Source organism: Phalacrocorax carbo, chromosome 8 (assembly GCF_963921805.1).
Source record: "Phalacrocorax carbo chromosome 8, bPhaCar2.1, whole genome shotgun sequence".
In the NCBI taxonomy this organism is placed as follows: domain Eukaryota; kingdom Metazoa; phylum Chordata; class Aves; order Suliformes; family Phalacrocoracidae; genus Phalacrocorax; species Phalacrocorax carbo.
In genome coordinates, this window is record NC_087520.1 from 32684421 (window position 1) to 32711865 (window position 27445).

At 37.2% G+C, this 27445-nt stretch overlaps 1 protein-coding gene across 1 annotated transcript in view; it reads left to right on the forward strand.

The window, feature by feature from the left end:
* The first annotated feature begins 2003 nt into the window (after positions 1 to 2003).
* The window catches only part of ZNF536 (zinc finger protein 536), a 298795-nt gene continuing 273353 nt past the window's right edge, over positions 2004 to 27445 (forward strand). The window contains exons 1-2 of the mRNA XM_064459500.1: positions 2004 to 2092; positions 15100 to 15170. The gene's annotated coding sequence lies outside the window, so the exon portion shown is untranslated. The remainder of the gene's footprint in view (positions 2093 to 15099; positions 15171 to 27445) is intronic.

Below are 27445 nucleotides of genomic sequence, written 5' to 3' on the forward strand. Positions count from 1 at the left end.
AGGAATTTGCTTTTCTTATGTGTTCAAATATTGTAGAATTCAAATAAGTGAATTTTGGTTAATTGGTATGGGCCTCTACAGATGGAACCTGAATCCTATGTAGATATGATTTCGTATTTGGGAAGACCAAATCTGATGACAAGGGTTTTTTTTAACCATTTACACAATGTTTTTGTTCTCTGCAGCCAACACTGTAGGTGCTTGACATGACTGCCTAATGGTTTGCTTCTTGTGTAGCTGGGTATACCCATGGGAAATGGGGTACCAGGTTGGAGTAATGGCTTGTACGTGCTCACCACCCATTGAGCTCAATATGGTAAAATATGTAATGAGAAGATAGGCTTTGCCTTTTGGGGCTTATAATTCAAGTATAAACCCAGAGACAATTGGCATGTAAAAGAAAACTAGGCACGAGGAGAGAGCAAAAAAGAAATGTGTTCCTACGTGTGAGAAACAGTGGTGATGGCAAACCAGATGTCTGCTGCTGAATTGTTGGCAGTTAACTGTGGAAATGTGGGTTATAAAGGAGGGGTTTGAAGCTTTTACTGGGGTAATTCTCCTATGTCAGAGAAGTTGTATGGCAGAATTATCACTCTGAAAATATTTCAAAGCGCATGATAAAGACTAGTTCAATCTGCAAGTGAGGGGGGCAGGAGTGGGAATCAGGAAATGTCATGGCAGACCATCAAAACAAGAATAAGTAGCCTCTGTTTGGTGTGGTGGAGAAACCAAAGGAATGAGAAGAGGAGGTGGCACAAAGTGGGACATTCTGCAGCAGCATTTTGCATTGGGTGTAACTGGGACAAGGTGGAGTCTGGAGAGATCTTAGAGGATACATGAAAAGTGTTGTATCAGTATTGCACTAGTGAAGGGCTGTGCTGCTTAGTAGTGAGCTGCTTATTTGCAGAATTATTTAATACTGTTTTCATCAATAGGAGTCCTCAAAATTGTTGTTTATCCCTGAAGTCAACAAATTGCATTGCCCAGCAGTGTGGTCCTGTTGGTGCTGACCGATTTAAACAAAATGCAGTAAAATGGCCAAGCTCTTAGTTATTTCCCTCAGGAGTAAAGGATGCAGTTCTGTATACAGTGACTAGTACAGCCTGCCACTGGGCCCTGCAGAGAAGTTAGGGCTTCTCTGGGAAATCAGTGTTGGTAAGGTGTAGCCCGAAGGCTGTGGTGCTTGAACTGGGGTTTCAGAGCCAGAGCCTGCTGTACAAAACAGTTTGGTTGATGTAGATGTACAAAGTGTATTATTTGGAAGTGACCTTTAATTTCATTTGTTAGACATGCACAGGAATAAACATAGTTAGAATTCTCAGTCATAAATTCTTCAGATTATAGCTTCGGTCGAGTGAACTTTATTTTGCTCTAAGAACGCCCTTTGTTTTTGTTTCTATTTTGCTTACTAATGTAATGGCCCTAAATTCACTACTGACAAATATCTTGAAAGTATTCTGGCTTGGCTTTTACTGCGGGCTCTTATCTCTTTTAAGTAGGGTTTATTAGATGAGATCATCTACAAAGGACTTATTTCTGTTATAAAATGGAATTTAAAAAAAGTAAAAATACAATTAGTAGCTGTTCTCTTTTTACTCAGTTCAAAAGATTAGAATATCAATGTCAAAGAGAATAACTGGGTTTCTGGAGTATGCTATGCAACTTTTGTTTTATCCTGTTTTGTCCTCTTTTGCTGCACTGTCTAGGGGAAAGGATCAGAAGAATTTCATTCTGTTCCTCTGCATTGTCTTGAGGAGAGGTTTTCCCTCTCAAAACAATGCAGAACTGAAAGAACTTTTCAGGTACCAAAATAAAATGACCACCAAACACGATCATTATGAAGACTTAAAAAATAGAAAAGCGTTAATGGCATTAACATTCTAGTTCTCAGTACTCTCTGTTGCTCTGTAGATTGTCTGTTTGAGGTGACACTGTAATATTTTAATGTAAATGTCTGATTCAGACACTGAGTTTTTGACATATCAAATTTCTCACAGGTTTTATTTTTACAGTTGCGACCTTCAGTACCTATCGCATGTCTTTTAAGAATTTCCTCAGCCAGGGAACAGATTCGTTGGTTTAAGAGTAACCGGTAAGAATACTTACATTATTCTCATAAAATTTTCTTCTCCTTATGGATCTGAGTTTTTAGGTTTCTTTTCCCACATTAAAAAAAATTACATAAAACCGAGGTGCCTAAATTAGATTTAAAAATCTGTTCTCACATGGTTTTTTACATCTTCAAAAATATTATGTTTATGTCTTTAGCAAAACTTTATTGTAGCTCTTTCAGGGTATAGTGAGCTACAAATAGATTTTTAAAGAAAAAAATCTGCTTGGTAAAATCATGAGCATTCATCTTATGCAGTTGATATGTAAAAATTGTGTTAGAGATGAATCATTATTTATTACTTTATCAACAGACTGCTGATTTAAAAAAAATTCCATGACACTCATGATTAAATTAATTTTATCACTTTTTGTTGGTTTTTTCCCCCCATAAGTTCAATAGAACATTTCATGCATATTATTAAGACCCACATTCTGTTGTATTAGCATGAGAAGAACACCCATGAAAATCAGTGGGTGGAGGGGTGTACTACATTGTATATGTGATTTTCCTCTGAGCTATTCCAGTGCAGTAGAAGAAAAGCTCCTGTAAAGTCTGAGAAATCAGATTGGTGTGGAAATCGGTGTGAAATCAGAATTGGGTTATTTGGCCCTCAGTTCGAAATAAAAGTCTAGCTTCCTAGGAAATAACCAATAATTAATTCTACATTCTACATGTGTTAATTGATTCTTAAATAAAAATTTCTTCTGCTCCCAAATCAAATTCTTACATTATTTCTTTATTATAATTGTTATACTGGATTGTCCACTCATTTTTGTATCTTGTGAATCAGTAGAAACTGTGTGATTCAGAGGAACTGTGCTGATTTATAGCTAATGTAAGTGAGAGGATGTTCAGGCATATTAAAGCTTCAGTACTGCAAATGCATAAGCAGGTATTGAATTACTGATGTTAATGGAATTACTCACGTGAGTAAAGTTAAGCATAGATGTTTTTTCAGGATTGATGTCTGTACTTAGGAATTTATATAATTTAAGAACATGGCTCATGATTTTTAAAACTTACTAATTGTATGTGAGCTACTGGATTTTATTCTAGACAACTGACACAAAGAATTACGATGACTTGATTCTAGAAAAATTCCATCAACTTCAGAGAAGATATGTGGATTTTTAATGCTGTAAATAAGGATGTAGTTTGACCAATTCACTTCCCTGATCCTTACTAATATCAGGAAATACTTGCCAGAGTAAAGGAGGAGCACAGAACTGGACAATCAGTAATACAGATGGTTTCAACTGAATGGTTAAATAGCTCGGCAAAGATGTGGTTCGTTTTGTAATAGCATTTTGAATCCAAATAAAACCGTCTGAGAGATGTGCTGCTTGTTGTGATGTTAATGCAGAAAACGGAAAACTCTCAACACATCTTGAATTTCAGGGGGGTGCCATGAAGCCATTATTGGTTAAAAAACAATCAAAGAAAAAATTCCAAGCCCACAAACTTAAAATACACATGCAGAAGCTCATACTCGATTATAACTAACAAAGCTTACCTTTCTCTTGACCATACCCCTTAGAGGTCATCATGTAAACTATTTAAATTGATAGTAATATTATGCACCACAAAATTAATTTTACATCGTATACAGTTTTTATTGTGACTCTATCTTGTTTCAAAAGTGCTTACTTTCTGATTTTGTGGATATTACTGACTGGATTACTTTTATTTTGGTTTTTACGCAACAGTTATATTAGAAATTTGCTGTTTTATTCTTACCTTCTTAGTAAAAATCCTTTTATCACACAATGGGTAATTTATATCCATTACCAGCCCTTTCAATCCTTTTCAGTGGTGCTGTCAGTGCCTTTGGCACAGTAATGATTAATGTGATCTAATAATAGTGTGCCATTATATTACCTTAGTAAAACATGTACCAACATCCTATTCAGATCTACCAAATTCATAGCTTCCTATAATATTTTTGTTGAAAGACAGGATTACTATTTTTCAAACCTGAATTTTTTTTTTTTTTGCCTTTAACATATTTAATGAAATTCACAATTCTTTGCCATGGTAATCTTTGTGCATGTGTTTGGGCTTGATGGGTGAATTTTATATCATTCTGCATAATTATGATTTGTTAGGCAAATTGTTTGACAGAGAGAGAGGGATATGCATTACATTGTTTTGTTTTGTTAAGGGTGCATTTTAAGCATTCAGTACCTTCTGATTATTCTGCTGTATTATCATAGGGGGTATATTTAGACTGTAACATGCAGGAATGAGCATTTGGGCTAAATTGTGTCTTTGTTTTTCTGCATTCTACCCCAGATACTGCCTCGTACTCAGGAAGCAAGGTCTATGCTTCTCTGCCCAGCAGGACCAGTTTTGGTTACAGCTGCTTTGCTGTGGTGCACTCTTTTTGGGATTTCCTTGCTTTTTTGCCAGTAGAAATGTGCAGAATTGTGTCCAACTGTGAGCTGGAAACAGGGATCATGCAGTGCTGTGTCTGTGGTTTTCAATCCAAGGTACATACATTTGAAAACCAAATTCATACATATCTACCCTATACTTGAGGTGCAACCAGATCTAGCACTGCTTCACCCCAAACTCCACTTGTCAGGTAATATCACTTCATGCTAGAAGCAGAGAAACTATCCAGAGGAATATTTTTGGTAACAAAAAATGTTCGTGCTTGTAAAAGCCTTCCAGTCACGCCAGTTACATACCTGATGCATTGTGGGGGTTTGCTGCTATGCTTGCACTGAGCACCGATTCCCGCAGTCTTCTGCAGCAGGAGGGACTTTAGTCATGGCATTCTTTTCAGTCTTGGGTTCATCTATTTAATAATGTTCCTAATCAGCATGGCTGAAGAGTTTGGATAACACTGCATCTCTGCAAAGCATCTTAAATCTTCATCACCCAAAGATGTCATCATTGCAGTCAGGGAGTCCATACTTAACACTGTCGCAGTAAAATCAAAATGAAACACCATGTCCACATTTTAACTCTACTTTGTGTTGTTCTGTTAAATACATACTCTTCCTGTTTCATCATATCATAATAAATAATGAATAAGAAAAATATTTTAATCTTGTCAATACTAGCAATGTCTAAAAACCAGGAAAGTGTGTGTATGCATTTATGTGGATTCCTTATTTGATTTAGGCTAAGTGATACAGCTGTAACATGATTTGAAATATGCAATCAATGTAAACGAAGAAAAATATTTTGAATGCATTGTACAAACTGTGTGGTCCTTCAGACATATTTTTAGGAAAAGGAAAAAGATGATGATTGTCATACCATATAACAATAATACTACTATGGGAAATCTATGCAGCAGCTTTATTTTCTGCCGTGGTAAAGACAATCTTAAGCCTTGGTCATTTAAATCAAAGACATGCTCATCTCTTCCACATAGCTGATTCTTAATGACATAACAAGAAAGGGGGTGGTGGGGAGCAGAATAAAGACTGAAATCTTGGTTTAACACTGTATTCAAAAGGTTTAAAGAAAGTTCAAAAAGATGCTTTCCTGTTTTTAGTAATAAATAATTATTTACAAAACAGAGAAACCTTTTATAAAGAACTCTGCAAAATCAGTTTACTAATGGAGATTTAATTTGTTAAAGCTCTAACAGAGCTGTACTGGTCTTAAATTAGAGATGCCTTAGGTTGCACTGTAAGTCATTGGACTGTCTATTGTGCAGATTGCATTGTATCTTACTGCTTTATTACTCATGGATCCTGCAGTTGTACTAGTCAGGACCAAGCCGGAATGAAAAATGGTGGCTTCCTTTTTTTGGCTAAAATAGAATGGCCAGTGAAATGTTTCTCCCTCATCTCTTCACATGCAACTCAAAATATGTAGCAGACTGCAGAATAGACTCTTCCATGGTCTGAAGCATTTTCAGGGCTTCATTGGTTGTTTCTTATGTTGTTCCTTTTAGTGGGAGATTATTACATGAAGTGCACGAGGCACCAGGTTCCATAGGGTATTTTTATGTGTGTTTGTTTGGTAAAGTAGGATTGGAAGTTGGTGAATTGACCAGCAAAGGATTATTTCATCTGCACATCTTTCCGTCTCCGTTCTGATGGGATAGAGGCTCTTATGTGTCATTTCTGGGCATATGGCTAGTTAGAAGAGGGAGAAGAGGATCCTGATGCAGCTGTGTGAGCGGTTAAACAGCACCATTACAGTTCACTGCCCTTGTTTAGATTCCTATCCATACTGCTGTACTGTGATCCTTAACACACTTCGGTAGGTTAGGAAGTGGCTTCTTTTGTGTGACTCTGAAAAAAAGGCCTCCCAGTAAGCAGAGGATGAAAAATAAAGTAAGATTTAAAAATCTCGGCCTAATTCTTGGAAGATAGAAAAGCACAAGAAAGTATTTTTTGCTTTTTATCTCTTGTGAGGCCAATGAGTGGAAGTGGCGGCTGGTAATTCTTGGGTTATACTACTAGCCACTGAATTACTGTGTGACATTAGTAATGAAACATAAATGTTCTCTCTGTTCCCCAGTGGGCATAATACCATTTACCTGTCTCAAAAACGCTTTGTAATTTAATTAACACTTGGAGTGCTCTTTGAGATCCTTAGATAAAAGCAGGCAAAGTGAGTCAATTGTTAGAGAAATCCCAATTTATCCCCATTTAAAAATAATTACACTTTGTCTTGACTTTTTCAAACCTCAAATAATGTTTGATAGGAGTTTTGGGCTTTGTTCTTACTGGTCCTTAGAGTCACTTCTTCTTAGTGATTTGCATAGGCACAGTGTAGGTACTACTTTTTTGTTCAACAGAGTATTTTTGGTGGATCATAAATTACCAGTCCCTGTGCTGGGAATCTGTTTCTGAGAGAAGCATACATTTTAAGAGAAGTTGAGTTGGCTAGAAAAGTTCTGCATTATTCTTCAACATATATTTAATTTTTAAGTAAAAATAAGCATGTATATTCATTTTTCAATTTCAACTGCTGAAGCACAGATCTGAAAAATCACCTTTAAGAATGCAATAAAAATACTGAACTTTTTTTCTGTATGTCCAAAGGTTGTTAAGCAAGCAGGATTCATTCCTTTGCTTGATAATGATCTTGCAGAAAGATTTCACCTTCCTGTTTTTTTTCCTTTAAAAACATGAAATGCATGTTCAGGGAAGGTTTAGACTGGATATTAGGAAAAATATCTTCACCAAAGGGGTTGTCAAGCACTGGAACAGGCTGCCCAGGGAAGTGGTTGAGTCACCACCCCTGGAGGTATTTGAAAGAGTGTAGATGTGGTACTTGGGGAAGTGGTTTAGTGGTGGACTTGGCTAGGTTAACAGTTGGACTTAATGATCTTAAAAGTCTTTTCCAACCTAAACAATTCTATGATTCTGTTGCTTTAGGGGAAAGATTTCTTAGTTGTGACAAACAGATTTTTAGTTGTCTTTAGTTGGTCTTTTTCATCAAGTATGCCAGTATCTTGGTGATAAATTGCACATGACTGTACTATTCGTAACTGCAGCTATTCAACAGTCATGTATAATTATCACATCCTGTCATGGCCAGATGACTGACCGATGACCAAACCAAGTACTTTTTTTGTATAGACAATCCCTGTCTATAAGTATGCACGGATCTACCTTTGGACTGATTCAAATATTTACTTTTATATACACTTATATACACTTCTGTTTGAATAAGCTCTGTAAACCAGTAAGCCAGCTTAACTAAGAGGTTGATGTTTTTGCATTCTCCTCTGACCTCCAATAAAGAACTTTCATTAAGACAAGCAGGGACACTTGGGGCAAGCAAGCTGCAACTTCAACCCATCTGTGATTTCCATCTTGTTTTCAAAACAGCCAGATCTCTTTTTCTTTCCAAAATCATAAAACCCATCTCTTTGTTCCTGCATACCTATTTCATTCTCGCATTTTTTCCTTAGCAGTTCCATGCATTCATGTGGAGTTTGCTGCCTACCATTCAAATTTCTTTTCAGAGACTACGAAAACAGCACACATATACCTGGGCACAGCTGGGCTCAAAGTATGGTTCTTGGCAAAAATGTCTATGCTCAAACATTTTCCCCCTTTTACTCTACTTTCTGCCACTATCTTATTTCAAGTACTCAAATGGAGTTTAAACACTCTTTTAGATAAGCAGATAATCTCAACATGCATCTTACAGCTAGCAAAAATTTTGCACACCTGTTTGTACATAGCCTTGATGAAATATCTCAAAGTTATGCTAAGCAAGTCTGCCATTCCCTTCTGCTATTAAAAATGCCATTAACTTGAAGTTCTAAGATATACTATTTGTGTAATAGCACATAATAGCACTTACAAGGGAGTTTATATCTTTCTTGTTCTTCTCTTCATCTCTTCCAGCAGTTGTTTCAGAAGAACGGTTTTGGTCTTGCTTTGATAATTTAAATAGACAGTCTGAAGTGGTTGTGGCTGAAACTGAGGGCTGTCTTTCAGCTTTCATGGAAATCTGCAAAGGCCAGAATAGCTCAAGTGATCTGCCACTGCTTTTCAAATATTTTAGAGTAACACATGCTCCATTTAACAGAAATTGTTAATATTTTTTTCTGACTCGACAGCTGACTTTCTTTCCTCCTCTATAAATTTTACTTTTATCGCATCTTATTTTTTACCATCTCTTACCACAAAAGATTTGGAGGAAAGGTGGAGTGGGAGATGTCTGTGAAGTTCATACTTTTGCACAGCTGTAGTGACAGGTAACAGTGCTGGGAAGAAGTGCAAATGTGCAGTAGTGATGTGGATATCTGCACATGTGTAAAGGACTTCCTGAGAGTAGCCTGCTTTGAGAACAGGTGAAACTGTGCAACTGTAATGCTTGGTCAAAAAGTTATAAGCTTCTCTCCCTCACACTCTTCCTTTGAGATATTACATTTTTACTGAAAATGTGGCTGCATACAAATAGAGCACATCTTAACTCTTTTAATAGCCATCTCCAGTGTTGCTTTGAGTGGACATTGTCCTGTGAACAAAACACTGGAGGAAAACTCTTGTGTTCCTTTTCTTTCCTGTGGGTAACGGCACATTGCATAGCTGACCAAATATGCCAAGACTATGGAAAAAGAGAAAATGACAAGATAACTATTTCCCAAAAACAGTAAACACACATTGCAGCGTGGCTTCTTAGTTGAGAATGCAAGATTTTACTTTTTGAATAACTACTGTATTGTAACAATAGGCATCAAGTGGTTGCTATGTGATACACAACAGTGTTTTTCATGAACTTTTTGGCTGCTGAATAAGCCCAGCAAATATGGGTTCTTACCCTTTTAGTTTTCTGGGTCAATTCATTTTGCACAAAGGAGAGAATGATAATTTGAGTTGTAGGCAGAGAATGTTTTCTTCACATGATCGGAAAGATGAAAGCTGTTTTTATTTGATTTCTTTTTAAATTAAAAATTATAATTCTTTATAGAGTTACAAATAATTATCTTATTACTAAAGGCACCCTGTAAGATTGTTACAGAGTCCTTCTCTGTAAAATAATTGCTGATTGCCACTGCAAACTGAAAGTGGAGGAGAAAGAAGGGAAACATAGAAATATTAACATATATGTAACATATATGTGTAGGAATTATTATTTTTTTAATGTGATTTGATTACCCCAAAAGTAAAGACCTAGGCAAATGCTTTTTGTTTGTGAGGTGACGCTGGCTGATAACAGACCAGGTGTTTTCTGAATTTCTGTTCTCCTCTCTACATGCTCAGCCCTTTCCTGCTTGTGGGTCAGAGAGGACAATGTCTATCAGATTTAGTTGGCTTCCTGATGGCACACCACATTGAGGGTGCTTTTATATTCTTATGTCCCGTTCTTCTGTTGTTGGAATCCCGTAGAGCAGGATTTCCGAGAACGGTGGATTTCATATTGTGTGAGAGCAAGGACTAGCACTCGATGATGCAGGGAGGGACAGGTGAGGTGGCAGAAGAGGAGGCAGATGTGAACAGCTGGTTGGAGCACCACTCTGATGCATAAGGTTAATGGCAGCTTATGTAAAAGGACAAGGACTACTGAAGAAGTAGGGATGAAGGAGGGAGTTTGGGATAGGGTGAAGAAGGGCATCCAAGTTATGCAAGGGAAAAGAGAGAAATTCTCTCTGGCTGTACAAAGGTATATGAAAATGTGTAACTTTCAATGCTAAAGGTCTCATTTAATTTTAATTAGCTTCTACAATAAGTATAGTCATGGGCTTATTCAGGAAGGCTTTGGGGCAGGAAGGAAGGAAGAAGGGTGCTTGGTTGGGAGTACAGTGAAAGTTGGAAGAGTGCTTTAATCCATTGTATTGAAAGGTGAAGAGTTTTGGGCGGGGTGAGCAAGGAGATCTAGGTTAACGATTCAAGGGCCGCTAAGATAGGATGCACGGAAGGGCATCGTGCTCTTCTGTTAGGCGTTTCTAAGCCAAGACCTATCCTATCCTGTATCAGATATGTAGGAGTCCTTGTTTAGTCTTGACCAAAATAATGGAGAACATCATCTATGTGGCAAATTCAACAAGGCTTTGGAGGGTGGGTGCACAAACCAGTGATGTACTGTTTGCCACTGTTGGTGTTATACTGGATTTGGTTACTTCAAGGAAAGGACTCCTCCTTTTGCTGCAGCCATCGGTGCCCATCCATACAGTGAAGTGCCACAAGGAGATGTGTTCTAAAATCAGAAAGGTGTACAAATTTGCCCAAGTGTTCTGGCTGTTCACTCTCTAAGGCTCTTTCCTTAGCCCCTCACCATGCTGCCAAAACACAGCTCTAGAGGAAAATCCAGAAAAGCTCGGTTTCTTGTCATCTTTAATCTGAACATAACTTCACTAAATTATCACAGTAGCTGTAGTTCTCCATTTATGTAATTTACATAATTCCATTAGATTGAATAAATTTACACTAATTTGTACCAAGTCCAAAGGTTTGCGATGGCTGTTACTGCTTTGTTTTTTTCTTGGAAAACAATCAAGCTATTTCTGCATATAGTTATCGCAGCAAAGATTGATTGTCTTTACCAGCCAGCAAAGTGTGAGTGTTTCAGCTTTCTTAAAAGAATTTCGTTGCAAAGAAGAATGAAGGAAGTTAGAATATATCCCAGGTCACCGTGTCCTTAAAATCCTCAGAAAACTCTCTGCTTCTTTCCCCATTTGCCCGGTTGTCCTTCTCACAAAAGTACCTATTGCCTCTTTTTTGTTGGATTCATTCCAAATACAGTTTTGAGGGACATACCTTTTCTCTTTGGTATCGGACGCTGAAACTCCCCCCACCCTTCCCACCCCACCCCAAATGATGATAATAGTGATTGCTTGCTCAAAGAGAAAAAAAATCTTTCACTGATGACATTTTCATTTTACTTTTTTTCTTAGACATTCCATATAAAACATTTATCATTGGGATAATTTTCCCTCTCAAAGTCATATCAGACACAAAGCTGTCTTCAGGGCTATTTCTTCTAGCTCACTGGACAGCTGTTCTGCCTGAAAAGAAATAAAAGATCATATATCAATCAAAGACTTCAGGAGAATCCTTATGTTCTTCAACTAACAGGAAAACCCTAACTGCAAGTTCTCAATCTTCTGACATCTGCATTTTCAGTTTGGAGAACTGTATTTGATATATCTTGCAAGAGTATCTGTTGGGTTTATTTTTTTTAATGTTTCTTTTGTGTGCCATCTTGATGCTTAGACTCATCTTCACTTGTGACAGCCACACCATAAGCAAACAGTTTTCTTACCCCCGTGACTTGACTGATCCTCTTCTGAATGGGCAGAAATGAGTGCTACTTAGTGGAAGCAAGGTTCTCATCTTTGCTCTGCTGGTGCTAAACCAGTGATTTCCAGTGGAAAAAGACTAAAGGGCTGAAGGACATGCCCAAGCTGCAGCCTTCTTAACTGTTACAGCTGTCTATATTTACTTATCATTCTGCATTTCTGTAACTCAGTTACACAGAAATAACTAACAGGTAAGAAATTCCTTTTTTGTTAATTAATTTTTTACTAATTATGCATTTACCCTAGTCTGTGATGCTAATTTAAAGAAGATTCAAAGTACATGAAAAATTCCTTGCCCTTAAATACTCCGAATACTTTATTCAGTTTACTAAATGATGTGCATATACAGTTACAGAACTGAGTTTAACATGTGTCCTTTTAAGTGTTGGGTGAAACATGTAAGTGAACTTGGATGCTACCATCTTAGCCTAGCAGCGATTACCTTCCAGAATGGAAACCATATCCCTGGTACAGGGTTTTCTGGCCTCATTATGGTACGTGTTGAGCGTTAGGGCATGTTTGCACAGCACAGAGCAGCACTGTGCAGGTAGACTGGAACCAAGCTGAAGGCTGACTTGGAGACACAGTAGCCCAAGGGAGCTCTTAAGCTAACTTGGACATTTTGTACAGGAGAAAAAAAGGATAGAACTAAACTCCAAAATTTTTGGTTGGTGCTCTTCAAAGACATCATGAGCAGTTTGTTACATGTTCCTGCTATGTTAGTATTTGATGGTATCTTCAGACTCCAGTCAATGCTACATGGGGCTCAGGAATATACAGATACACAATGTTTTGATGTGCTTTGCTGAAAGAGACCCTCTGTTCTCTAAGCTGTCAGACCTTGACTTTGGTAAGGCTTTGCAAGGGCTGTGTGGCCTGGATTACTTTATGTAGGATTGCAATCAAAATTAAGGCATGATGCAGCTAATTATGCAGTGAAAAAGAGGTATGAGAAAGGAAGGATGTGCCAGCATAATTGCAGTAAATTCTTATATTTACATGTACTTAAAGTTGTCCTGATCCAAAATTTCATGAAGCATATGAATGTATTGATTTTTTTAGCAGATCCTGGATCATATTGCTTGCCATATTGGATCAGAATATTGGGCCATCAAGTGCCATTGATTATGACTAGGAGCTGAAGATTTAGAGGAAGAAACCTGTGATCAGTCATTGTAGAATAAGCTCTCCTTAAGGATGTTGTAATTATAAGCAGGACACATGGCCAGTGTGTACAGTGTGACAGTTCCAAACCAAGGGAAACAATGGGAATGATTTAGTTCTCTTTTGCTTTCAAATAAAAAAAGATCATTTTTATTTAATCAATAGACTCTAGGGTTTGATGTATGGTTGAAAACTTAAAATCAGTGGAATAATATTTCTGGTTAAGCACTTCTCATCAGGAACTTGTTTGACCTGTGAGCTGCTTCATTTTTTAAACTTAGATGTCTCTATTATAGAACTTGTAAAGATTCTTGCAATGCCAGCATGGGGAGTGTGTGTGCACGTTTTAATACGGATGCATCTTGTAGGAAAGGAGATAAACCTTTTTCTTTGTACACAGACACATACATGATTTATCAAACATATTGTATTACTCTGTCTTTACAGTGGATGTGAATTACTCTATCTGCGTAGGATTAGAAACTCTGATGTTCTGTCTTGTATTCAAGAAGAGGATTACTCTGTAGATAATGTGCAGATAATTTACTTTTAGTGAGGTATTGCAGCTTAAGGACAGCAGAATCAACTTTCTTGAGGCAAAAGGAATAGGAATCGGTATGGAACAATATAGTGTAGTTGGCCACTCAGAAATTTCAAGATGATATCGAAAATATATCTTTGTATGTGTATTGAACAGTCATTTTTTCAGTCATCCTAAAATGATCTTTTGATTAAAAAAAATATGTTGTATATGCTGAGTACTTTGAAATTCACCAATTTTATTGCATATATGATTGGCAGCATTAAATGCCAACAGCTCATTTAAATATGAAACATCTGTATGTTATTATTTAGGGATTTTTCATCTGTTGATTTTAGAAATGAGGATTTTATGAGTCCTTGCATATGTAGTTGTAGATTACTTATATACGAAAGCAGTCAGTAATGAAAGAATAATCCTAAAATATACTGTATATGATTTTGTGATTAAGGTAGAAAATGCACAGTGTATGAAGAAATGCAATATGCATTGCATTTGATTTTAGGTGTGGCAGCAGCAATTATGATTTCATAACAGTGGGAGTAACATGACAGTTCAAAAGCTCAGTGAGAAGATTATGTTTTTTTTATATGAAGCAATGTAAATTCTTAAAATAACAATGTAATTTTTACATTTCTCACTGGGTATCAGCATAATCCAATTGAGAACAATTTATTCTCAACAGGTATGGTAAAAATAGATATATCATTGTGGAGCATGGTATAATACATTAATTTTTATGAGTGAGTTATGAAGATGTACAACTCAGGACCTAGAATAAACATCATATTCCTTAATTAATCCATTATGCTATGCCATATATGTGTCACTTTTATTACCCTAAATTGAAAAATAAAAAATACATTTTAAAAAATACTGCTTTTAAAAATTTTTTCTGTATTAGAAAACCTTTCTTCTAAAATCATAAAAATGTAAAATCTAATGCACCAAACACTACTAATGAGTTAGACATCTAAATTCCTTGAAGACTTGTAAGATAAAGAACCATCATCTGCTGGTAATCACATTCAAATACATTCTTTAGCTCAAATGTTTTAAAGCTTATGGATGCAGTTCCTACATGTTTAAATGAATCCAGACCACTTAAATTCCAGCTAGAGAATGCAGGTGAATCTATGACTGAGCACCAGTATAGGAACAGTAGTGGAAAATGAATGAAGAAGACAAATATCTGCCCCTTTAATATCTGAAAATGCAGTATTATAGGTGCATATAGTTTCTGAAGCTGCCCATACAGATCTACAATGAATGTTTTTCTCTTATGGGTCTTATGTAGCTTTCAGCCAAAATTCTCCTTTCTTGCCCCACCATAGATCCCCAGCAAATATGACGTATTTGTTTAAAGGATAGGAAAGTTGTGATTTCTAGAGGATGGATGGCAAAATGGCCACTTCTGCTTGACTCCACTAGCCTCAGTTTAGGAGGTTTTTCTCTTTTGCTCTGAGTGTGGGTGGGTTTCATGTTGTAGCCACAGAGTTGTTTTTACAGATGGGGATGAATATGTCTTGTAATTATAAATATTTGTATTTACAGTAAAGGACCTACAAGAGCTTTTGCCATCCACTGATTAAAGAACTAAGCCTCGTCACACTCTCGCCACCTAGGTGAGTTGTATTAACCTATGGATCAGAGTAACTGTGGTTTGGGAAGGTGGGGTGACTTTCTTAAGATCTGTCACTGGCAGAGCTGTCCATGGCACATCTTGGAACAGGCTCCTGATCCTACTCACTTCCTGGTCTGTGGCTTCTCCTCAACACAGTGTATCTATTTGATCATCTAAATGGGTGAACCAGTTTTTGAAAATCTGTTATTTCATCTTGTATTTGTGTACTAGAGTTGGGTGCTGAAACAATTACTTGCAGCTTGCCTACTAAACTGTATCAGAATTTCCTAATATCAAACCTATAAGTTTATGAACGTGTGTTTTGTGTACCCAAGAGCAAATGATCTTTAAGATATCTATGTGAGTACATCTTAATGTGATTTTACAATGTTAGGATATCTGTCACTATCTGTCATTTCTAAAATCTGATACTAATAGAATCTAGTATTTGTCATTTTACATTGAAATAAGAATAGACATAAGAAAATATAAACCAAAACACTATTAATGAAAAAATCAAATTAGAGATTATTTTGTATTGAAGACATTAAATTTAATACAAATTAGCACAATACGAAGAAATATGTTTTCTGCTATCTCAGCATTAGAAGAATAGCACTGTTTTTTCTCCATATGTCTGTGTCACCAGGTTGTTATTTCTTTTGTTTAGTCATATAATGGAATGTGTTGAGACGTATTATCCTCAACTGGTGTAACAGCCTACAAATACTGATTGCAGTTGGAGCTTGTTATGGAAAAGTATTGCCCTGTGGATTGAGAAAATGACCAACGGCGGACTATAATCTATGAAGCTGAGAGTAAAATTGCCAACTAGAGGTCATTTTTCAAACCAAGGGGCAATAGTTTTCTACTATAAACTGAATATTACAGTCAGTGTATGTTTTATTAAACCATTTCAGAAACTTGGGAGCAGTTTCATTTAAACTTCTTGCTTGATGTGGCTCAGAGAACAGGCCCAGGGCAGCTCACAAAAGAGGCCTGGCATAGTCTCTATAATAAATATTCTGTATCTCAGTAATTATGAAGGCTTTAGGGCTTTAATGGTGAATGTCCATATCCTGCCACCATTCTGCATCCTTAGCAGCAATTGAAGTCATTAAGATTTGTGTATAAAAATCAGTGCAAGCCGCTGTTTCTCACTGTAGTACTATGACAAACTAGGGCCAAACTACATAGAAAAGCCAATTATGGCTATTGCAGCCTAAAAGATTAAAAAGAAAACACCTTTTCCTTTCTCCATACCCTTTCATTGTTTTTCTTTCCTACTGAAGTAAGTAGACAATGGATCTCTCTATTGGCACACACATGGGGGTGATTGCCTAGTGCCTTAGTCAACAGGAGGATTTCCATTCTGGAAAATCAGAAGTAACAACATGGACAAAGTGAAGCCTTATCCTCCTCCTTTAACACACCTTGCATATCCATAAAGAGTTCTGCCATTCTGTGCCTGGGGAACAGATGTGCTTTCTGCAGCCATTGCTCTATCTGAGTGACTTTTACTGTTAGTAGATTGTCAGTACAAAACCCTTGGTGGACTTTGGGTTTTAGAAAGAGCCATAGGGAGTTCTAGCCTTTCTGCAAAATGGGGAAAAGAAAAATGAGAAAGACCGTGGTGGTTCAGGCAGGGAAGGGAGCCAAACAAAATATTTTCCTTGAGTATCCCTGATGAAAGAGTTTTGTTTAGATCTCTTTGTGGAACTTCTCCTTAGCTTCTCCTGCAAGCTTTGATGTCACCTTGTTGACTAGTTTGCAGGATTTCTGATTTTCTATTTTGGGGCAAAGCTCACAGGGTGATCGTGGTTTCATGGGATAAACATGTCACAGTCCAATTCTACTATGTTGTCAACAGTAAACATATTTAAGTAACTGCATGCCTAAAGTGCAAGTTCACTTGTCACAATTATGCATGTAAATTGTGAATTCACATAACCATAATTAGAAATTTCTATCTGCACTTGCCAGATTAATGCATAGTTACAGCTGTAACATGGGCAAAATAGGGGCAAAATTTGGTTTTGCACTTTGATTTTTTAAAAAAAACCCAAACAGACCCTTCATCCATGTGTGTGTATATTATACAGACACAGACCTAATTTTCTAATGTTCATAATTTTAAAGGCCTACATCAAACTTCACCACCTCTGTAAGGGTGATGGATTAGAATAAAAAAAATCGGAGCAGCAAAAGACCTGTTATCACCTAGTCTGTCTTCCTGACATTACAGGATTATTCCCTACAGGGTATTTGCTAATACTTTGTCCAGAACTGGTTTAAATGTCGCAAGCAGTGAAGTTCCTACTAAAGTTTCGCACATACAATTCAAAGGATATTTTTCTGACACTTTATCTTGAAGTGATCAGCTTACTCTGTTACGCTGGTCATAACTTCAGGGACCTGTCCTGTGTGTATCTCCTTGGTGCTTCCATGCTTCTAAATATTTGCAGAAAGTCGCCATCAATTACTTTAGTATTGACTGTGCCCTCTTCTCTCATCCTCTACCTAACCCTGTGTCACTAGGAAGACTGTGGGTTTTTTCCCCAAAAACTCTCTTGTAGATCAAAAGACTGGGCCAAATGGAGATGATACTAATTTAGTGTTGCATATATTGCATAATATATACACACTCTCTTTATATGATAGTCCGGGTTCATTTCTAGGAAGATGTTGTTTAGAGGTCTGTCTGGTTGTATTGGGCACTGTACAAACATAATTAATCTCATTTTTAGCAATGCTTAGCTCCAAGATGAGGTTGTAGAAATATAGGGTTATTAGTTTCTAGAACATTTTTATTATGCACTTTCTATTTTGATTGACAACTATTAGTATTTTAAGATGACAGAACTAAAACTTATGCTACCAGATAGCATCAAACATAATGTATGCTAAGGAAACAGAAGCATGTGAGCAGGATAATATGTATTGTATAGTTACATAGCAATGTGGTAAGAGACTAAAGAGATATCTGTGATGAATTTGCTAACTCTTCTACTTTACCATTTGATGCTTTGTCTTGCAGCTCCAGCCAAAATTTGAATTGAACCCTTCATATCCGGTTCTTTTCCCAGAGAGCTTGGCTGTCCAAATAGATAAAGGTCTGGAGGGGTGAGAGGCAGAGTCAGGAGAAGTGTTGTGCAACAGGAGATTCACAAGGAGAAGGATGGAGCCACTGTGACCAAGTCAGGTTGCAGTTTCTCATTTGGCCAAAAAAAAAAAAATAATAAAATTTTAACTGAATAAATAATAATTTTGTCTCTAGAACAAAAATAATAGTTACTATGATGTATGTGCAAATTTCCCATGTATTTCTATTGAATGTTTAATATAAAGCAATTAGAGGTAGGGCAAGAATTATTTAGCTTTTAAAAACCAATGACTAAAAAGAGACTCCCGTTTTCATGACATAATTCACCCACGTGAAATTACCTATGGAATTCAAGTTAAAAGGAAGAATCTGGAATGTTCAGAACCTGGTTTATAAGGTTGTGCTTAGGTCTGTGTGCATTGACACCCATGGTGGAGCCAGGCCTGGCTTTAGAATGGGACAGCAGAGATGTGCATTTCTGCAAACACATACAAACAATACAAACTAAGTTAATCAAGATACGAATTCTTGTGCTGCGTGAACAAGTAAATTGAAAGATAAAATCAGAATTAATCAAAAAGTAGGAAGACTTTGGGCTGTCTTTTTAAAAAATAAATTAATTTCAGCTTGCATCCTTTTCAGCAAAAAAGGACTTGGCGTAGTGCTGCAGAAAGTTTGTCAGGCACAGAATATATTAGGCAGAAGTACCTGGTTTAGCTTGTGTAGTGAAAGGAATAAAGCTGTGTTAATACGGTGTTCTGCTTGTGCTAATTTTTCCTAATTTTGACCTAGTTTGACTGTTTCAATGAAGTACCATGCATACCTATCTTTAGTGGAAGAAATTCTAAGCAGCAGCTCTTCAAATCATTCTCAATTCAGGGTTTTTTAAACACATGACCAAGAATGACTGCTTGTGTCCTTTGCACAGCATCAACACAAGTAGCTCTAAAATCACAAGATAATATCATTAGGCAGTTGGTTTTGGCAAACTGAGATTAACTGCAGAAGAGAAGGAGAATCAGTGGGATTGATACATTTCACCATTATTTAGTCTCTTGGGTAAATGACTTTCTCCAGTCATTGAGAGAAAAAGTATCCCAAGCGTGGGATGTTTTTATTTTTCCCTGAGCATGCTGTTATATACAGTGCCTGACTCGTAACGGGCCTATTAGGCAGCACTTTTTAAACATTTGCAGTTTCTAGCAGCAATTAGAATTAGAATTTAAACACAAAAATTATATAAAAAACCTCCACCCTGATCACATAGCATTTATTATGAACCGTCCTGTCAAGTTCAGCATTCATTCCTTAAATATAATACATCATACTTATTGTTGGAAAATTCTCTTTTGGACTATAACCTCTGCTCTCTTAAGTGTAAGCAGTTGACGGCTGCAGCATTCATCCAGTGCCCCTTTTGTATTTGCTTCAGCTTTTCATTCCCTGAAAGTGGGTTTCCTATTGACTTGTGCTTGGCATCAGGCTGATTAAAAAAAATACCAGTCTTAAAATGCTTATTATGAATCTTGATTGGCGAGAGCACTGAAGGTGCTTGTGGAAGTACAATTTGTGAGTACTAGTTCTTGTTGATCAAGACAATGTGCCATTGTGTCTGATGTAGTTGTAAATTGTTGTCAATCCTGTTACTAATTTATGTCTAATCCCTTTTTGTCCATCTGTGGTGCTCATGGTTTGTCTCTTTTGGGCATTAATATTCACGTTTCAGAATGATACATCTAATGACCGTTCTCACTTTGAGGGAACAGTGCCACATTATGATGGAATAAAGTGCCACGATGTCTTAGGTAAATAAGCCAGTCAGCATGAGAAGAGAAAGAAAACTTCATCTGGTGCAGGAAAGAAAATGGATAGGAAAAGCTGTGGTGCATGATCGCTATTGAAAAAGAAGGCACTACCCAGTAGAGTATAAATGAAGAAAAGTGCCATCTGCATCACTTTTGTAGTTGGAGTGAGGGTGGTTGTAAGGGGGTTGGGATTATATTACATGCCCTTCAGGTAACCCTTCCAGATCTTGCAGCCACAGTTCCTGTAAAGTCCTCTAGTATAGTCCAGTAGACTGCCCAGTGCAAAACATAATGCTTTATTCTGAGATTCAGGAAAAATTGTGTCAGAGATGCCACTCAAAACGCCCTCAACTACAGTCTTAGATCATCAGGGTCAGGATTTCAATGCCAGTACTGTTTCCATATGAGCATCTTTGTCTTCTGTAAGTTAAAACCTATCCTCAAATGCTTGCTTAGGGATGGCATTGATGTTTGATGGGAGCTGCAAATGCATCAGAGATCAGATGGAAAATATGTATATAATGTATCTGTGTATTCTATGTGGCAGCTAGGCATAGTAATTGAGTAATGCTTTAATATATATAGTATCTTTATTATACAGTCAAGTGGAAAAAAGTGGATGTTTCTATTTATTAGTTGGGTTTTTTTTGTCTTGGGTGTTTCTATCTTTGACTGATACAAATATTTTGGAATCTAAACATATCTCCACAATACTGTTGTGTCTTTGTTCTGGATTTCTTTCATCTTAACTTATCAACACAGTATATGAGCCATTTTATCCTACAGTGTGATCATCATGCTGGTGTGTATTTGCTCATTAATGTCAGGTTAAGATCTAAGAAGATATGAAAGTAGGAGTGAATTTTCTTTTTTTTTTCTGGTTTGTTCTAACTTTTTTATACTAATAATGATGGGAATAGGAAAACTACAGTACTGTGGCTTTGGGGGGGGAGAAGTATATACATTTTCCACACAAATGTTGTACTGGTTCCAGTCTTGGGTTGGCTTAAATAATAGTACTCGAATGTGACCTTAAAACAAAAACTTTGACCAAGTCTCTTTTTGTAGCGGGGAATAATTGTTTTGAAATATCCTAATGAAATACCCCTTAAAATCAAATGTATATGAAATGCACATTCTAATCTTTGTATTTGTTCACTGAATTGATTTATTTTTTTCACCCATGTCCATGAACATCCAGTTCATGAACAGTTGGTAACATCTGTTTTTTATACACCTGATATTCATAGTGAAGAAACTTTGAAAAAATAAAATACCGATGAAAAATGTAACACCTAATAATTTTTTTAAAACTGGTTTTGGTTGCTAACAGGACATGCATTTGTTAGACAAGCCCCTTTTTTATTTTCCACAAAGCTACCCTAGAAGTATTTCGAGGCAGTTTGTTTTTTTTTTAAACATAGAAAATGAAACTGAAAGAACTTTCTGGTTTTCAACTAAAGAGTGAAATTTTCCTTGAAGGGTGCAGACAGAAGGGGAAAGGGATGTGCCAGTGGGTCAGGAAGACCACAGTTTACACATTAGGGTTTGGGTGTTTTGTCTGACTTAAGGTGATAAAAATTCTCACAGTTGGAGCCCGTTCCTCTCCCACTAACAGGAGCAGAATTGTACTAATCCTGGTCACATGCAGCAAAAAACGCCCAAGTAGCAGCACAGGGTGAGTGATTTGGGGAGCATTAGGACACGAGTGAGGCTAACCTGAACTGGCCAGGCAGTTGGACTAGATGATCATTGTAGGCCCCTTCCAAATGAAATTATTCTATTCTATTCTATTCTATTCTATTCTATTCTATTCTATTCTATTCTATTCTATTCTATTCTATTCTATTCTATTCTATTCTATTCTATCCCACAGTAGGTCCCATTGGGAGTGACAGGGCACTGATGCTTGTACTGAGGATGAGGGTCAGAAGCTGTTTCCCAGTTGAGCAAAACCCTGAAACACAAGGGGAACTACATGCAGGCAAGTCATCAGGGAGGTCTGTTGCATGCTGAAGGTGTTAGATGGATCAGTCGTGTTCAGAGCTGCTCTTTTTTTTTTTTTTTTCCCCCTTCAGTTTAACCATCCAGCCATTTACACTTCTTATTTTTATTCCTCGAAACTGTTCTTTCTTTCTGTTGGGACAGATCACCACCCACAAAAAAGAATAGTTAAGAATATGTTTTGTCTTGAAATTTTTAAATTTGATTGGCATGATTTCTAACATATGTATTTTCTGAAGTTTTCAGGGGAGACTATGCAAGTGTTCTGATGGAGTTCAAATGTCTAGTTTACAATCAATGTTTTTACATCATTACACTATATATGACAGAGTTTAAGGATAGTATTTTGACTTTTCCAAGGTAAACATTTCCACATTGCAATGTCAGTTTTCACCTGGTTTGGGCCAGAACAAAATATTATGCTGAAAGTTTCATTTTTAACAGATCTACCTATGATAATGAGTTTAGCAGCTATGGCTCCTTCATTTCAGTCCTTTCTGAGAATCACCATGTCTGTCTCTACTTATTGCTGTATTATTTTTAGGAGCTGTCAGTTTTCAGTCCTCTTCAGACTCTTTCTCCAATAGCAGGAGGCACAGAGGTCTTGTTTCTTTTTTCTGCATTCAGAATATGAGACACAAAGAAGCCTACAGTCTAGTTACTGAGCTAGGTTTATTGCAGTAAGCTGGCATTGTAGGGCACATTCTTCCCAACATCTTGAAGCTTTTAGCAAGTCTTTTCTCTCATTCGAAAACTAACACAGTTTGCGTCTGTTTATGAAGGAATCACAGTCCTGCAACACTGGTTTGCGTTTTCCTAATCCTATTCTAGTGTGCTTTCAATAACATAGCAATCCCATGTGAAACCTTGCAGCTTTATTTGCAACACCATATTGATTTTTTTAAAACTGCAAACTATACCTCTCAGTAAATGAAGACCCATATTTAAGTCAACTTTAGTAGCAGGCAGTGCTTTAATTTGTGTAAAAACTTGTGGCAGAAAAGCTCCAGAAAAGCACAAGAAAAGGAGATCTAAAGCAAGGTTTTTATGTTTTGTACTATCCTGTTTATGGGTACGTTTTAAGTTTAGTTTATAATAATAAAATGGGTTAAGACTTGCTGGATTTCTCAGCCTTGTGGATCAAAGGTCCTTTTTATTGACAGGCAATGTCAATGCAAACTTTCCCAGATTAGCCAAATGCTTTATTTCAAGGGACTGACCTTCCAGCATTGGCACTAACGCTAAGAGTATAAATTTAGTTACCAATTAAGGTAGTACTGACTTTTTAATGACAGTTTGTGTATTTTTTTATCCTTGGTACTGTATGAGACAAACTTTTTGCACAAACATTCTGTGCGATATAATCTGTGTCCCTGGAAATAACACTACCACTTCTCCCCCTATGAGAACAATTATCTTTTTTTTTTAAGATTTGTTTTTTAAGATTTTTGACACCTGCTTGATTTCTGATTAAAATAATATTAATTGAAATATTTCAAATAATTTTTCTGAGCAGTTCAAATTTCCATATACTCACCCAGTTTGCTGTAGTGTGTAGCAAGCCCTCTTTGTTCAAATGCAGCCCTCTAATTGGTAAAAGGATTGGTGGGGTAAACGTACTCTGTTGTGAAGGCCTAAAATAGCCAAGTGGGACTGTGCTCTCACTTCCTAACATTGAGCCAGCCCTTTAGCTAAAACAAATAACAGAGTGGCAGTTGACACCATCTGCATCCTTGTCCTCAGCACTGTGCGCACTCCCAGAGAAGATTCCTAATGGCCTTCGGTACCACCAAACATCCTGTGCTTGTGGCCCTGGGTTGGAGCCACTGGGATCACCCAGTGTATCTCAGGAAGCTACCCAGACTCAGCACAGGCTGCAGGGGTATGTAGACCTGGAACCTGGCTACGTGGCAAACCCAAGTGGGGCATCCAGGAAAGGGAAGGGGCTTCTCTGATGTGTCCCAGGTGCTGCTGGGTGGTTGGATGGAAGCTGCTTCATGAGTGAGCCTGGTTTGGGCAGCATCCAATGTAAAAATTAGGATGGTGGTTTCAGAGTGTCCTGTGGAGATGGATGGAAACAGTGGGAAGGGATCTGCCTCACATTTGGAAAGAGGGATGAGGACCAGTGAGTGGATTCACAGATAAGGGTTGGTTGTCGGTCTCTCAAAATCAGTGCAGAGGAGGAAGGAAGGAAGGTACTGCCTCTTCTCCTTCCCCTGTTTGCCCCGAGAAATCATTAAATCATCCCTCTTACAAACAAAACCCCCCAAATGTTTCTGTGTTTTCAAGGGAAGAAAAGTTTCACCAGCGTTAGACGTTTGACTAGCATTTAGGTATAAGTAAAGATGTTAAAACTGGAGGAGAGGGAGTGGGAACCAGCAGGTTAAAAAGTAGGTGAAAAGTTCTGGGAAGAAAGGCAGAAATCAGGCTAAGAGCTGTGAGAGTGCAAACGGTACAACTCAACAGCTCCAAAGAACAAACAGACATCTGGGAGCATCTCTAGTTCCAGTCTGGCTTTAAAAAAAATAAAACACAATACACATTTTAGCTATGGTGTTTGGGGGAGGTGGTGGAAAAAAATGACTGACTGAAAGACATATCAGTTATCTAACTGGTATCAAGTGCCTAAATGTCTGGTCTCTTCCCATGTATAAAAATTATTTTGTTAGTATGTAGGTCACATTACAGTACTGTCTAGTTATTGGACATTGGCTTAGATAACTGTTTGTGGAGTATTAAATGGTTTTGCTGCCTCAGCACACTTTTTAACTGGTATTTTTCACACAGTTGTGATACTGAAAAGGAGCAGCACTGCAGCAAAAATCAATTTATCTTTCTGCTATTTGTGTATTGTGAGCTCTTGTAATGTTTTACAATTTGATTAATTGATATTCATTGTACTAGATAGCAATTGTAATATTCCTGTCTAACTCCTGGTACTTTTAAAAACTTTTATCAGAACAGGTTATTTATATAGGAGACCTCCCCAAAACAAGCAACAGCAATATGAAACCAAGAAGAAAACTAAAGCTAAAACTCGTAAGGTCTAGCTGTAATGTAAGGTTAAGCAGACTGGAACAGTGTATTTGTTTTAAGTGCTTTCTTTTGTCATCTCCATTTTGGTGGTTTTATAGAGATTTACTGTGAGCAGAATGAAGAAGTTGTGCAAGGTTCAGTTATAGTAAGAAATAAAACTCTAGGCTTTAAAGTAACTTGTTTGTATGCATTTCACATGCTGTTGGTCTGTAGGTATTATTAATATCTATTTTTAGAATCAAGATTGTGATGCACAAGGTACATAGGCACAATGTGATAAAAACACAGCAATACTGTTTCTTTTCCGTTTCATTATGAAGTTTCCCTGACCCTGTGGTTTATTTTCAAACATACAAGTTATTTGTTCTGATGTGTTCTTAAACAGGGGTTGTTTTTCTCCCTTTCAGAAAATGAGCACAGATGGTGATTGATTTTTCAAGTGCTGACATCCCTGCTTGAGAAAATGTTCCCACCTTCTTTGTGCTGAGCAAGTCAGGCAAACTAACATGATGATGCGATCATCAGTTTCATGCAGACATGCAGAATTGATTGACAGGGAAAATTTTAACATAAACCACACATTCTTCTAGTGTCTTCAATTTTTCAATGATGTATGTTTGCAGGATATTAGCACCAGTGGGGATTTCATTTAAAAGACACCAAAACTTATTTCAGCAACAAGGTTAAATTGTGAATTTTGCTGCACTAGCCCGGCACATATCCATACAATTTGTAATAGCTCTTCTGAGCCAGTTCTGAAGCTAAATGCTGTCACTGGCTAACTAGCCATTCTCAGGCCATTGCTTCTGTTTGCGTGACTAAATACATACAATTAAAGCCTAGCACTTTCATTCTCTGTGAACTCATTGTTATCCAGGGTTCAAGTACTCAGATAATGGGCCAGAAGAAAACAGGCATATCATCAACCCACAGTGGCAGAAAACTGGTTGGTAAAATACATTTCTCATTATATGATGCAGAATGAATAGTGCACTTCCCCCTCCCCCGCCCCCCCCCCCCCCCCCGTTTTTTTTCCCTTTCTATAGATTTTATTTAAAAAAAAAATAAAATTCTATAATTTCCCTAAGCATACTGCAGCAACTCCACACCATGTCTGTCCTATAATTAAGGTTTCCTGTGATAAACTTTTGCATTTTTTGCAGGGGGTTATATCTCAGCTATCAAAATAATCATCGAGGGTTTGAATTAACTGGACTCTGCAAATTCTGTCTGGGGGTGAATATTTATCTTATTTGTGTAAAGTGCTTAATCATTAGCTAAAATACAAGAACGAATTACAAAACTGTAGGAGAGAGTGCCACATTTACTTTCATTTGAGCAGCAACTTACTTGAAGGGTATCACTAATGACTTTCCACTGGAGTATTTGGGGGTGAAAACTCTGCTTTGTAAACTGAACTGACAAATCTGACCTGAAGCTGCTGCAGACCTCTGTGTGTAGAGTGAACTTTCTTGTCCAGGGGTTTGACCAAGCAAAATTTTCCGTCAGCTAAGTGAATGTTATAATGTTTCAGTGAAAAAGAAAAATTATCTTTACCAAGCCTGCAGAGTAATTTTTGTCATCACCAATTTCTTAATGATTTTTGCATGCCTACTTAATGTGTATGTATGGCACTATAGTGACCTGATAGATCATAATGGCTCCAGAGGAGCCATTGCAGGCTATTGGGCAAGTGATCTATGAATTAAAAATTCTTTAACAGTTTTTGAAGAAGCTATTACAGTTTATTGTGTCGGTGACACCTGCCTTTTTAGCATGTGGGCTTACTGTGTGCTCATGCCACTTGCACAGGCCCTACAAATGATGTTGTTCAGAAGAGGAGCATTAGTAAGAGAAAGGGCTGAGCAGTAAAACAAAGTTGCAGACAGGCTGAGCCTGGATTTTGAAAATCTGAGTTTTGAAAATGTCCAAACTAAGGTTCAGAGGAGTGTGGCTTTAGGGCTCTTGTTCAGCCTGTTAACAGCCCAAATTTCATTAAATCCTCTCGCTAAGATTTAGCTTTTTAGAAAGCTGAAAGTGCATGCTGGGATTGGATTGCAGCCCATCTGTAGTCTCTGCCATGGGGTTTATAAAGCTGTGATTTGCAAGGCCATGACTGGCACAGCTCTAAATTCTGACCTTAAAACCAGCACCACAAAGCTGTGGAGAATGCACAGTCTGAGTTGACGCTACAGTTAAATTCTGCACCGAACAATTTATCTGAATTTACTATTAGGTTTCAGCAGTCAGTGAGCCTCCTTTTCTTCCCTATTTACTATTAAATCTCTGAAGAAGTGAATGGTTGAGATGTAAAATGATATGTGACTA